This window comes from Ovis aries, chromosome 26 (assembly GCF_016772045.2).
Source record: "Ovis aries strain OAR_USU_Benz2616 breed Rambouillet chromosome 26, ARS-UI_Ramb_v3.0, whole genome shotgun sequence".
Classification (NCBI taxonomy): Eukaryota; Metazoa; Chordata; class Mammalia; order Artiodactyla; family Bovidae; genus Ovis; species Ovis aries.
In genome coordinates, this window is record NC_056079.1 from 1,323,491 (window position 1) to 1,337,846 (window position 14,356).

The following is a 14,356-nucleotide window of genomic DNA, read 5'->3' on the forward strand; positions in this document are numbered from 1 at the left end:
ACAGTTCACGTATTGTTGAAGCCTGGCTTGGAGAATTTTGAGCATTACTTTACTAGTGTGTGAGATGAGTGCAATTGTGCGGTAGTTTGAGCATTCTTTGGCATTGCCTTACTTTGGGATTACAATGAAAACTGACCTTTTCCAGTCCTGTGGCCACTGCTGAGTTTTCCAAATTTGCTGGCATATTGAGTGCAGCACTTTCACAGCATCATCTTTTAGGATTTGAAGTAGCTCAACTGGAATTCCATCACCTCCACTAGCTTTGTTCATAGTGATGCTTTCTAAGGCCCACTTGACTTCACATTCCAGGATGTCTGGCTCTAGATGAGTGATCATACCATCGTGATTATCTGGGTCGTGAAGATCTTTTTTGTACACTTCTTCTGTGTATTCTTGCCACCTCTTCTTAATATCTTCTGCTTCGGTTAGGTCCATACCAATTCTGTCCTTTATTCAGCCCACCTTTGCATGAAATGTTCCCCTGGTATCTCTAATTTTATTGAAGAGATCTCTAGTCTTTCCCATTCTGTTGTTTTCCTCTATTTCTTTGCACTGATAACTGAGGAAGGCTTTCTTATCTCTCCTTGCTATTCTTTTGGAACTTTGCATTCAAATGGGTATATCTTTCCTTTTCTCCTTTGTTTTTCACTTCTCTTTTTTTCATAGCTATTTGTAAGGCCTCCTCAAACAGCCATTTTACTTTTTTGCATTTCTTTTTCTTGGGGATGGTCTTGATCCTCATCTCCTGTATGATGTCATGAACCTCCGTCCATAGTTCATCAGGTACCCTTGTCTGTTGGATCTAGTCCCTTAAATCTATTTCTCACTTCCACTGTATAATCGTAAGGGATTTAATGTAGGTCATACCTGAATGGTCTAGTGGTTTTCCCTACTTTCTTCAATTTAAGTCTGACTTTTGAAATAAGGAGTTCATGATCTGAGCCACAGTCAGCTCCCGGTCTTGTTTATGCTGACTGTTGAGCTTCTCCATCTTTGGCTGCAAAGAATATAATCAATCTGATTTTGGTATTGTCCATCTGGTGATGTCCATGTGTTGAGTCTTCTCTTGTGTTTTTGGAAGAGGATGTTTGCTATGACCAGTGTGTTCCCTTGGCAAAACTCTATTAGACTTTGCCCTGCTTCATTCTGTACTCCAAGACCAAATTTGCCTGTTACTCCATGTGTTTCTTGACTTCCTACTTTTGCATTCCAGTCCCCTATAAGGAGTCCTTCTTATACCCCACCAATGAAAAATTCTCTGAAGGAATGGTCATGTGGCCAGAGGTCTGGAATCTGGTAGTCTCACAGCTTTGAGAAGTTAGGCACTAGTGAGATACCTAGATGCCGTTTGGGCAATTTGGTCAGTCTCACAGATCACCGTGATTTATTCTTTGTTTGTGACCCCATGTGGGCCCTGTCACTAACCACTGGACCAAAGGAGCCAGCAGTTAGGGCTGATGTCCCTAGCCTTGCCTGTCCATTCAAGAGGCAGAAGGTAAAGAGTGAAATGGAAAGTTTATTGGGAAGAAAAGTACATGCAGAAAGGGACACTGGTGAGATCAGAGGAAGTCTTGCCTTTGGGAAGTTTAAATCCTTTATAAGGGGGCAGAGACATTACTTTGCCAACAAAGGGCTGTCTAGTCAAACCTATGGTTTTTCCAGTGGTCATGTATGGATGTGAGAGTTGATCTATAAAGAAAGCTGAGCACTGAAGTATACCAGTGCTTTTGAACTGTGGTGCTGGAGAAGACTCTTGAGAGTCCCGTGGACTGCAAGGAGATCTAACCAGTCCATTCTAAAGGAAATCAGTCCTGAATATTCATTGGAAGGACTGATGCTGAAGCGGAAACTCCAGTAATTTGGCCACCTGATTTGAAGAACTGACTCCTTGGAAAAGACTGTGATGCTGGGAAAGATTGAAGGTGGGAGAAGGGGACAACAGAGGATGAGATGGTTGGATGACATCGCTGACTTAATGGACATGAGTTAGAGCAAGCTCCAGGAGTTGGTGATGGGCGGGGAGGCCTGGATGCTACAGTCCATGGGGTCACAAAGAGTCGGACATGACATGATTGAGTGATTGAACTGAACTGAAGGAGGCAGAAAAAACTCCTTTCTGGGTCTTTGTCTTCCCTCAGGTCAATCATCTTGCTTTTTCCCCCCTACCCCCTACCCCCTGCCGTTAAGTTGTCTCTGGACCTTCCCCTGGGGTGAGCATGCACACCTTAGCCAAGGTGGATCTTGAAGTGAAGGCCTCTGGGAGGAGCAGGACTCACGAAAGTGAAGTGAAAGTCGCTCAGTCATGTCCGACTCTTTGCAACCTCGTGGAATTATCCTCTGACTTGGACTCCAAGGAGCCTTTCTGCACTGTGTAGGATCTGTGGTATCTCCCTTATCCTAAAAAGGAGTCAGGGGAGATCCCTTAAACCTTTGCTCACACAGGATTTTGCCTCCTCTTTGTCCTTTCCATGACTCTTACAGTAAGGTGTTTACAAGAGAGAAAGACTGGCTGTTTGCCCTTATTCTGCTGTTACTTCCATTTCGGATAGCAAACAGGAGGCTGGTTGTAAATTCCTCAACTGTAGCCACCTATCTCTTGCCGCAATAAATGCAAAGAGGAGGCTGCCTGGTTGTGAATGTCCAAGCTGAGCCCATTTATCTCCAGCCTCAGGTCAACCAGTCACTGAGGCTTTTCCCTAGGGCACTCTGAGATGGATTCTCAGAGAAAGTGCCTCCCATTGTAGTTCAGGCAGTTTGTGTCAGAATTCTGCAGCACAAGCCAAAGGAAACAAAGCAAACCAATCCTCGCTAGTGGGAAGTCACGGAAGACAAAGCGGACGGTGAAGAAATGCCCAGAAATTCAAAACAGATGGCAAGACTGCCCCAGACAGGCCTTCCAAGTCTCACTAAGCCTGTGACCCTTGTCCAAAGCAGCACCTTACAAACAGGCCCCCCACTTCCATAGGAAAAAACACCCAAACTGAAACTGCATCAGTTTCCTCCAAAGGAAAATGTCAAGAGGCCTTGAGGTGTACCTTGGGGGACTTAAGAAAATGCTAGTAGGTGTCACAACGACGTACCAGACGCCCTCTCTGGTCCTCCAATATTTAGTGTTTCTCGGAGTGGAAGTTAAGGTGGAGTGGACAAGAGAAGAAAAAGTGCTCTCAAGGCAAAAGAAGCCTTGGCAGCTGCAAAAGGCAGCCTCTGCCCTGTTCTCTGCCACAGTCCCAGGCTTCCCCAGTGAGTCACCAGGCAGGCCGGAGCCCCTGGCTGGCTGTTGGGGCCACCTGCCGGCGACCAGATCATGGACAGGACCCCAGAATGGTTGCCGGCCAAAATCTTGTCTTTCTCTGCCCACCGAAGCCAAGTGAAAAATACGAGACCGAGTCTGGAGGAAATAGAAAGCTGGCTTCAGTTCTCAGCCGGTGGAGAGGAGCACACAGCAGGCTCCTGCCTCAGGAACTGTGCCCTCCCCCCGCCCCGCCCCATGAGGAGTCCAGGGCTTATGTAAGATGGGGGCTTGCACAGGAGATGGGGGGAACAAAGGGAATGGGGTCCTGATGTCTTCCTCTTGCGTTGTTTCAAAGACAGACAGAAACTGGCGTCAGTAACCCAATAACTGAGTCTGGCGGTTAGGTGGTGGCTCTGAGACCTCCTTTCTGGTATGTAACTGCAAGGGGAAGGGTGCTGTAAGTGTCAACACCGGATAGTATTTAGCACAGAGTCAAAGAAATATAGGTGTGAATTGTAGCTCCTGCTGAGCTAAGGGGCAGAAAAGCAAACTTAGTTTCAGATATTCAGAGTCAGGAGCAGTTAAAGGGAAAAAAAAAGAAACTAGACATCTTCAGGCCTGTGCAGTGCTCTTGTTACCATCTTTGCTCTCAGGAAAGGAAAGAGAAAAGCTCCTTCCTCTTTTTCTCCTTCTCACGGCAACCCTTTCTGCTCACAGCCACTTGACCTTTTCCTCTCCTTCGGCCTCCAACTCCAAACAAAGGGAGCTGTCTGCAAAGGAAGCCCACCAAGGCCAGGAAGGGGCAGAGGCCGGGCTCCCTGCCGTCCCCACAGGAGGGGTGCAGGACGACAAGCAGAATCGGGCCTCCCCTCCCGGGCAGACTGCAAAGGGCCCCACTTTCTGAAGCAGCAGAAATCACTGCCCCCTCCCTGTCCGCAGCGGTGGACATGCAGGAGCCGCCCCCTCCCTGACCTGAGGGCCGGCCCGCAGCAGGCAGGGCTTCCGCCCAGGCGTCTGAGCCTGAGTCATGCGTCTGCTGACAGCTGGGAATCAGCCTCTGCAGGCCTGCCTGGCGGCCCAGCTGGGTGTGCCGGGCCCTGGTGCTCGCAGCAACCCACACCAATGTGCTCATTTTTCAATTATTTTCAGAGAAAACGTCAACTCCAAGGGGCCTGGGAGTCGACATAAATGTGTATGAGCTCTGTACAGGCCAAGGGTGCGGCGCAGCAGTGAAGTGTCCCGAAGGCACAGCCATGCAGCCCTGACGCTTGTCAAGTTGGTCACGTGTGTGCAGTGTGAACACTCAGCGTGCAGCTGGTCTCCTGGCTCCAAAGCTTTGCTCTCAGCATCATCTAGTGATGAGTGTGATGCCTCCAACATCTTGGCCTTGTCTGTGCACCGAAGCTGAACGAAAAATGCAGAGAGTTTGGAGGAGACGGAAAGGTGGCTTTAGTCCCCAGCCGACAGAGGAGAGACTCAGCAGGCACGTGGCCTCAGGAGCTGGGCCCCGCCATGCGGAGTCTGGGGGATCATACAGATGAGAGCCCGCGGCCGGGGCAGTGATGAAAATCAGTGGCGTGAGGATCTTGCGTTCTTCCTCTGGCGTTGCTCTTGCAGCGTCGCGGGCTGGTGTTAGGTAGCGGGGGTTGGGTCTGGCAGTCTGGCAGTAGCTGGATCCGCTGGCTTTTGTATTGTACCATGGCCTTCCTTCTGTAATGCAAAAAGAGAAAAACTGGGCGGGGAGGGCTGAGAAGAGTGTGCCAGATAAACCTAAAGGTCAAGTTCCAGAGGTAAAGGCAAGCTCAGTTCAGTTCAGTCCCTCAGTCGTGTCCGACTCTTTGAGACCCCATGAATCGCAGCACGCCAGGCCTCCCTGTCCATCACCAGCTCCCGGAGTTCACTCAGACTCACATCCATCGAGTCGGTGATGCCATCCAGCCATCTCATCCTCGGTCGTCCCCTTCTCCTCCTGCCCCCAATCCCTCCCAGCATCAGAGTCTTTTCCAATGAGTAGGTAAAGGTGAGCACCAGGTACAGGACGTAATTAGCAAGGAGCCAAAGGATGATGGGTGTAAATGTAGCTCAAGCAGAGTTACAGTCCACAGACCAGGAACCTTTAATCCACCTGCAACGCGGGAGAGCTGGGTCAGGAGACTCCCAGGGACAGAGGAGCCTGGCCGGCTACAGTCCACAGGGTCGCAGAGTCAGACACGACTGAGCTACTAAGCACGTACAACAAAGTGATCCAGGAGTGATCAGGCCTGCTGACTATTCTCTGTATCTTCTTTGTTCTCAGGAAAAAAAGAAAAAGTCATTTCTCTCTTTTTTTTTCCTTTTCACTGCAACAAATTCCCCCCCCCCCCCCCCCCCCGTCAGTGTATTCGCTCTGTATCAGTGGAGGAAGGGAAATAGGGGTGGTTCTTGTCCAGCTGAGGAAAAAAACCTTAGTTTTGTTCTGTTTGACAATCACCAGTTGTCCAGCTCAGAGGCCCTCGTGGGTGTCCCGGAGCTTTATCAAGGGGCCCGAGGGTGAATTTTCTGATTATTCCTAGAGGATCTGTTCTGAAGAGGGCAGTAGTCTCTGCATCGTAATTATGTTCATGTAAACCTGTTGTCATCTGGAGGAGATAAAACTTAACAAGTAATTTACAAAACAGAGGCCAAATATCCGTAAAAGGATTATTTTAACTAGGGGTCAGAGACGGAGTAAGAGCCAAGCTGCATTTGACGGCAGTTTTGTTTGTGGTGTGCTTCGGGTCAGTGCCTGGGTCATCCTGTCCAAGGGATGGAGTCGTCCGGACTCAGAAGTAGTTGGAAGAATGACAGCCTCAATAATATTAGACCAAATAGATCTTATCTCTTTTTAGGAAATTAAGCTTGAATCCTAATGTAGACTTAACACTTCGAGAAGACTTGTAGCCAGGTAGCCAGTTGTCTAGGTTTGTTTAAGTAGGTCCTAACCTTTAATGTGGCTGTTGGTCATTCAGTTCAGCTCAGTTCAGTCGCTCAGTCGTGTCTGACTCTTTGTGACCCGATGGACTGCAGCACCCCAGGCCTCCCTGTCCATCACTAACTCCCAGAGCTTACTCAAACCTGTGTTCATTGAGTTGGTGATGCCATCCAACCATCTCATCCTCTGTCGTCCCCTTTTCCTCCTGCCTTCAATCTTTCCTAGCATCAGAGTCTTTTCAAATGAGTTAGTTCTTCGCATCAGGTGGCCAAAGTATTGGGAGTTTCAGCTTCAGCATCAGTCCTTCCAATGAATATTCAGGACTGATTTCCTTTTGGATGGACTGGTTGGATCTCCTTGCAGTCCAAGGGACTCTCAAGAGTCTTCTCCAACACCACAGTTCAAAAGCATCAATTCTTCGGCACTCAGCTTTCTTTATAGTCCAGCTCTCACATCCGTACATGACTACTGGAAAAACCATAACTTTGACTAGATGGACCTTTGTTGGCAAAGTAATGTCTCTGCTTTTTAATATGCTGTCTCTGCTTTTTAATATGCTGTCTAGGTTAGTCATAACTTTTCTTCCAAGGAGCAAGCATCTTTTAATTTTATGGCTGTAGTCACCATCTGCAGTGATTTTGGAGCCCAAGAAAATAAAGTCTCTCACTGTTTCCCCTGTTTCCCCATCTATTTGCCATGAACTGTGAATGGGGACTGGGTGCCATGATCTTAGTTTTCTGACTGTTGAGTTTTAAGCCAGTTTTTTCACTCTCTTCTTTCACCTCATCAAGAGGCTCTTTAGTTCCTGTTCGCGTTCTGCCATAAGGGTGGTGTTATCTGCATATCTGAGGTTATTGGTACTTCTTCCGGCAATCTTGATTCCAGCTTGTAGTTCATCCAGTCTATTACACTTGTGCTTTTTCCTTCTTGTCAACATATGGTCTTAAGCAATTTCATTTTCTAAGCATATAATGGTGACAAGAAGAGACTCTTTAAAAAGGAAGGTCTAATCACCTGCTGCTAGCTGACTTTGTTTCGAGAATGGCTGATGGCATCCTAAGTCTGACACAGCTCAGAAAACTCAAGTTCTTAACAATACAAGGACTTGTCTGCAATCACACAATATCGTCTCCTAGACACCATGTCCTTGGGTGTCAGAGCCACAGCTATTCTATTTTGACTTCGATTGAAATTTTTCCTTAATAGCCAAAGCATCTGTCAGCATCAGGCATGTTAGTGTTTCTCTAGGTATGAGAAGATGCAAGACTCAGGGCTCATAAAAATCTCCTCCCCAAAGTGTCTAACTATCTAAAGGCCTGTTTTGCCAGTGTTTTTCAGCGCAGAGAGTGCCTCATTCCTGACCCTGAACCCTTTTCAGGGGGTGTTGAAGGTCAGCAGCTGCAGTGGCCATGATTTCACCTTTGGAGAGGTAGATGGCCAGAGCCAATTTCCAGTTGGCAGAGCCCCTTCGGGCCATGAAGCTGACCGTGGTTTGGGAGCAGTACATGACCATTTTGTCCCACGGTCCTAGGAATGCTCATTCCCAGGTCTTGTGAAGATTTCTTTAACAGGCCATTCAATGTGCTGTTACTGGACTGGATCATAAAACAGTACTCAGAATTCTCTGGATTACTTGTACTTACTTGTCTCTTGTGGTCCAGGAAAATATTCCCTTTTGTTGCTTCTTCCCATATCCGGAGTTACACCGTTACAATCAAAGATCTTATACAGAAGTACATATCTGATCAACCGCTTCAAGTCACCTAGTCATCATCATTTTTGCTGGAGGCCTGTTTACACACTTGGAACGAAAAGAGAAAACAGTCTTATAAAATAGGATATGAGTAATACAGCTAGTAACATTAACGAAGCCATAGTGTAGTGGGGAAACAAAAGCACAAACGATTTGGAAACAGAACAAATTAAAACAATGATTAGTGTGATTAGTGTCACTCGTTGTAATCTGTAGTAAACCATCAAATCCAAAGGAGAGCCATCTGGAGAAGCTAAATTCTGGCAGGGTCAGATAGAAAAAGATAAATGTTTCATCTTTGTTTACAGAGGCATTCTTCATTAACTTGTTGTAGGTCATAGCATAAGAGAAAAAGTTTTTTTGAAAAACAAAGATTTAAGTTAGGGTATTTTCCAAAGTCATAAAGTTATAAAATATATTCATCATATTCATATAAATCACATTCATTCTGTCCCACGTAACTGATTCCTATTAATCTGCATGCAGTAATCAGGTTTTCCATCAGAGTGCTGTCATTTGTTACCCAGTTCAGTGGCATTGTCTAAAGGCCATCAGAAACTTACATTTGTTTAAAAGATTCTTTTTATGAGTCTTCTTGAAAATCTTCATTTTGTAAAAACTATAAAATCATGACTGTCTATAAAGGACAAAGCTTGAAATAGCGTGATTAAAGATTTGAGTACAGTACAATTAGCAGAAAACTTGGATGTTTTTGCAACATAAAATATTTTAGGGTAATCACTAGGATTACGACTGATAACATTTTATCAGGACATATCAGATGTTAGAGACTACATAGAAATTCTCAAATATCTATATTAATGACATTTATCCTACACTATAGTTTATAGTTTACCTTAAGTTGTCTGATAGTTTCTGCCGAATGTACAGTTGAACATTCCTCTCTGAGATGTCTCAGAGAGGTTTTCTTTGATGCATCCAACCCAGAGTCAGGGGGAGGCTAGAAGAGCTTTAGTTAGATTTTGGTATTTGGGAAGTTTGTTAGAAACGTCAAAAAGGTTTTAGAACACAACAGGATCATAGGTCATTGAAACAACACTTATAAAGTCACAAGACAAAGAAAACAAACACGGATCACTTAAGGGCACAGGAACTCACATGATGTGTTATCAAAAAGGAGCACTTATAACACAGAAAGAAACTAATTCTAGTCTTGCAGAAGCTTACTGAACAAAATCTAAATTTAGTAAATCCTGATTATACATAAAGCTTTTCCCGAAGTCTCTCATCAGTTTCTGTATCCAGATCAGTCTCTCATTTCCCATCTAAATAAAACCAAGCAGCTCACAGTCTTGTCTCCTCAATAAAATGCAATTCCATTCCTCATGTCGTTTTTACTAAAATCATATATTTTACTTTCTTACTGTATACTGAAATGTTTGTTATTTCGTTTCTTTAATTGCATGTTTAAATTAGGATCCTTAATTATTGAACACCTTAATTTTTAGTAAAAACTAAGAAATAAGCAATTATGAACTGTCTTTTATATTGTCATTTTATGGGCAGGTGAGCATGAACACCAGTGATAATTTCCAAAAATATTTAGTTTTTTATAGAGAACATTTCAGGGTGACAGCAAACACTTTTGTTGGTATTTTGAAATATGTTCATAGTTTTTATATTACCTTTGCTATTTCTAAATACATTTTTGTTATATTTTAAAATACCTTTATAAAGCTATGACAAACCTAGTAGTAGTAGGTGAGTTGCTAAGTCGTGTCCGACTCTTGCGACCCCGTGGACTATAGCCCGCCAGGCTCCTCTGTCCATGGGATTCTCCAGGCAAGAATACTGGAGTGGGTTGCCATTTCCTTCTCCAGCAGATCTTCCTGACCCAGGAATCGAACCCAGGTCTCCTGCACTGCAGGCAGATTCTTTACCAACTGAGCTATGAGGGAAGCCCTGTGACAAACCTAGACAGCGTATGAAAAAGCAGAGCCATCACTTTGCTGAGAAAGGTCTGTCTAGTCAAATCTATGGTTTTTCCAGTGGTCATGTGTGGATGCAAGAGTTGAACCATAAAGAACGCTGAGTGCTGAAGAATTGATGCTTTTGAACTGTGGTGTTGGAGAAGACTCTTCAGAGTCCCTTGGACTGCAAGGAGATGAAACCAGGAAGGAAAGGAAATCAGGCCTGAATATTCATTGGAAGGACTGATGCTGAAGCTGAAGCTCCAATACTTTGGCCCCCTGATGGGAAGAACCAACTCATTAGAAAAGGTGCTGGGAAAGATTGAAGGCAGGAGAAGGGGATGACAGAGGAAGAGACGGTTGGATGGCATCACCGACTCGATGGACATGAGTTTGAGCAGGCTCCGGGAGTTGTTGCTGGGTGCTGCAGTCCACTGGGTTGGAAAGAGTTAGACACGACTGAACAGCAATAACAAATACCTTTAGTTTTTTTATTTAGTAATTGATGTCTCAATGCTTTTTAGCTATTTAATAAACTTTTCTCATTTAATTTAAATTAATACAACTTTATAACTTTAAGTTACCAAGTACCTGGAAAGATTGTTACCGAGTCCAAGCTCATTCTGCTTGCTGCAGGTCAGGTCAATGAATCGAGAGATGAGGTGTTGAGGCAAGGAAGAGGCTTTAATTGGGGAGCTGGCCGACTGAGAAGATGGCAGGCTGGTGCCTCAAAATAACCATCTTATTGGAGTCTGGATGCCAAGTTCTTTTACAGACCAGAGAGAAAGAAGCAATAAGGAACTAAAGTCAAAGGGCAGAATGGAGAGGGGAAAGTGAAAGGGTCTTCAGTCTTGTGAAACATCCCCAAGGGAATGGCCAGCCTTCAGAAGGGGGGTGTTAATCTCTTCTGTTCACAAGCGGGTAGGGACAAACTCTCCGAGAGCTGAACAAAGGCGCTTTAGTTTACAGTCAAGCAGAGAGGCAGGGTCCATTGAGTATATGATTATAGTAATAAAAGCAACAAAAAAGCAAGTCAAGGAAACAGTTTGCAACATGGAGTCAGAATTGGCTTTCTCCCTGCAACTAGATCATTTTAAGTAGACATTTAAAAAATATTATTTTAAAGAGTTTATTCCAAAGTTCTTATCTCATTTACATTTAAATTTTTATTATATGAAGTTATTTTCCATGTAACAAATAAACTATTTATTAAACCTAGGTACAGTAAAATATTATACTTAATTTTGTGACTCTTAACCACGTCAATTAGATCAGTGAACTTTAATACCAGATATCAACTTTATATGGAATATTTTCCAGTTCCTGTGAATCTGAAATCAGTCATTTATGCCACTTTCTTTATATTTAATTTGTAAGCGATCACTTCTAAATTTAATAGAGTTTTTTATACATTTAATTTTGATACTCCTTTCCAAAGGTAGAGATACCTCATATGTATAATGTGTACAGAAGCAGGCAAAACTAGAGATCTCAGGGCTTTACTTTAAAAACAAGGACTTAGTTATGAACCAGATGTTACATTATAAGTTTACTATTTTACAAAGAATGGTTGAGATACATTAAAATTGCTTGTTCAGATGACTGAGGCTTATTATTTTTTTAAAGGTTTTGTAGTGACCCAAGGAGAACAGAGCAGATGAAACCAAGGAGGGTCTTGGAAGCAAGAGCGGAAAGCCCAGACCTGTGGTGTCCCTCCCGCCCCCATGCTGTAACTGTTAACGATCTCAGGTCCTCCTGACCAGTGTAACCTGTCTCCCCTCCTACCCCACAACGAGAAGGCATTTGCCTTACTCTTCCCCACCCAGTATACTTGCCTCATCGGAAATTCTTTTCCGACCGGCACCCGGACCACGACAGGTTTGGCTGAGGGAGCAGTTCCAGCGGTTTGAACTTTATACTTGCCACTTTCTTCCCCCTTGGTTTCAGGTCTTGTCTGATTGAGTTAATCAGGCTCAGTCTCAGGTTCTTGTGGCCTGTATTTATATTTTCGACCAAAATACCAAAATACCAAAAATCTTCTCTTCAAGATTTCTAAGAGAAAGTTGTTTGTAGTTCCCCCAAAGAACTGGTCTGTCACCTGAAAGATTTTATCAGCGACAAGATTTCTAATTAGATTGAAATTTATTTTATGAGTTTTATGTGTTATGATTTTAGAGTTTATCATATCTTCAAAGGTTTGTGTGAGGCATATAGCAAAGACCTTTTCTCTGAGTTACAAATTAAGCGCAAAGCAATGTCATTATTTTTATTTTTATGAGCCCTTGAATGCTAGTTTCCACTTGCTTCCAGAGTTCTCAGTATGGTGGAGACTTGCCCAAACATGACTTCCAAGTCCCACTCAGCCCGGACCATTGCCCCAGAGCAGTACTTTCCGTCAGGATCTCCTTTTTCAAGAAGACCTCCAAACTGAACCGTAGTCCCCTTAGCTGATGGTCAGAGGTCAAGGTGCAGCTCCGGGAGACTCACCCTTAGCCCGGTAATTGGCTCCACTGTCTTTTGTGTTATTGTCCTGAGGCCTGCTTTCTGAAATGCAAAAAGGACAAACTAGAAGGGGTGGTCTGTGCAGAGAGTGCTGAAAGGTGAGCACCAGATATGGGATGTCATCAGCACAGAGGCAAAGCCTCACAGGTGCGTATGCAGAGTTAGGGGGGAAAAAGCAAACTTAGTTACAGTCTACAGGTTAGGAACAAAGTGAAAGCCAGGAGCCATCAGGCCTGCTCTCTTCTCTCCATCTGCTATGTTCCCAAGAAAGAAAAGGAAAACCCGTTCCTCTTTGCCTTTTCTCTGTGACAGGTGAGTGGAACGAGGCCTTGAGAGAGGAGACCTGGATGAGGTGGGATCCATGTGTTTCAGAGAAGGGTCCCATTTCAGGTTGGATTGCCCCCTCCCCAAATAGACATGGTGGGTCCTAACCCCAGCCCCTCAGAATGTGACCTTATTTCAAAATAGGGTCTTTATAGTAGTCATCAGGTTAAAATGAAGTCTGGGGGGGCGTCCTAATGGGCTATGACAGGTGCCCTTATGGAAAGGGGGGTCTGGGAACAGTGCAGGGGAAGGGAGACGCGGGGACACGCTGGTGGGGACCAGGGGGCCGCTGCCACCCCCAGAGGGAAGCCGGGAGCAGACCTGCCCGAGGCTTCCCAGGGGGCTTAGTCTTAGATCTGTGAGAAAACAAGCTCCTGTTGCTCTAGGCCGCCCGACATGTGGTGCTGGGTTACAGAGGTCCCAGGACGCTGACGTGACCCCGAAGCAAGAGGGACCAAGTCGTGAGTCAGGCAGGCGAGTGCGTGCTGGTTTCCCAGTGGGCACCTGTCAGGGGGGTGGACACAGTCTCTCTGTGCTGCTTCCACATCACATACAACTAAATGTACACATTCTGAGTAGACTCACAGCTGCAGACAGAGGTAACTCACGGGCACACAGTGGCTGCACCCTTGCCCCAGTTCCAGCGGTTGCAGCAGACTCCCAGGGGCTGGGGGCTTAATCCCCCGATGCTTATTTCTCACACTCTGCAGACTGGACATCCAGCTCCCACGTCTGCTGAGGACAGGCGGTTCCTCCCCAGCTCCATCAGTGGCATCTTTTCCCCATGTCCTCACCTGGCATCAGAGCCCAGATGCCATCCAGAGGTTCCACCCAAGGCCCTCCCAGTACCTGCCCTCACCCAGGGTTAGGGTCCACGTGTGCGCTGGGCACGCGCCTGCCCTCTGGAGTAGGCTGTTTACAGGACGAACTGGCTGAGGTGTGTCGTCTTCTCTGTTGAGACAGCCAGAGTGTGGGTTGGAAAGGAATTTCTAGACAGAGCATTTCAGAAGGGAGTGAGTTTATTAAGAGCAAAGGGCAGATGAAGTGGACTCTGCGAGTGCAGTGGGCCGACCTCCCGACAGACCAGGTGGAGCTGACAGTTTTCTTAGCTTAGTAACTGGTTTTATAGCCTTAAGACAAAATAAGGCTGGAAGGCTGGCCTTAGGTGATTGGCTGGGGCACTGTAGGATGTTTTCTAGAGTGGGTGTCTGCGTAATTGGGAGTCAGGAAGTTTGTTAGCAATGATTAGTGGGCTTTTGACAACAGTCACAAAGGGGCTATGTCAGCTTGGGAGGTGACCTTGGCTCTGGGTTCTGTTTCTGTGGCTGGTGCCAGGCGCACCTGTGGCCTTGGGGCAGGACTCCACATCCTCCTGGACCAGGAGCTCCTGGGGCAGAGCAGAGATGCCGCATCGTCACTGCCTGTCCCACCCCAGAGACGGCCTTGCTGCACACAGAGGACAGCGAGTGAGGCTCTGCGATGTGGGTTCCAGGGCTGCTGGGCTCACACGGAAACCCCCACAACGCGCCTCTGTGCCCAGGGCCGGCCCGGAGCCTGCCCGTACATTCCGCATGGGCCCCGAGATGCTTCAGCCTCGTTTTTGACAAAATAACAGACAAGACTGTGCAAAATTCTGTACAAAGGTCACAGTTTAAGCCGTGCCT

The 14,356-nt window shown here is 45.8% G+C and overlaps 1 long non-coding RNA gene across 1 annotated transcript; it reads right to left on the reverse strand.

The window, feature by feature from the left end:
• Nucleotides 1-1,496: 1,496 nt before the first annotated feature.
• Nucleotides 1,497-8,904, reverse strand: LOC132658713 (uncharacterized). The gene is made up of 3 exons (XR_009598670.1): nucleotides 8,792-8,904; nucleotides 7,826-7,983; nucleotides 1,497-4,942 (listed from the first exon to the last, which is right to left on the reverse strand). It is a non-coding gene; the product is annotated as an uncharacterized LOC132658713 (long non-coding RNA).
• Nucleotides 8,905-14,356: the final 5,452 nt, after the last annotated feature.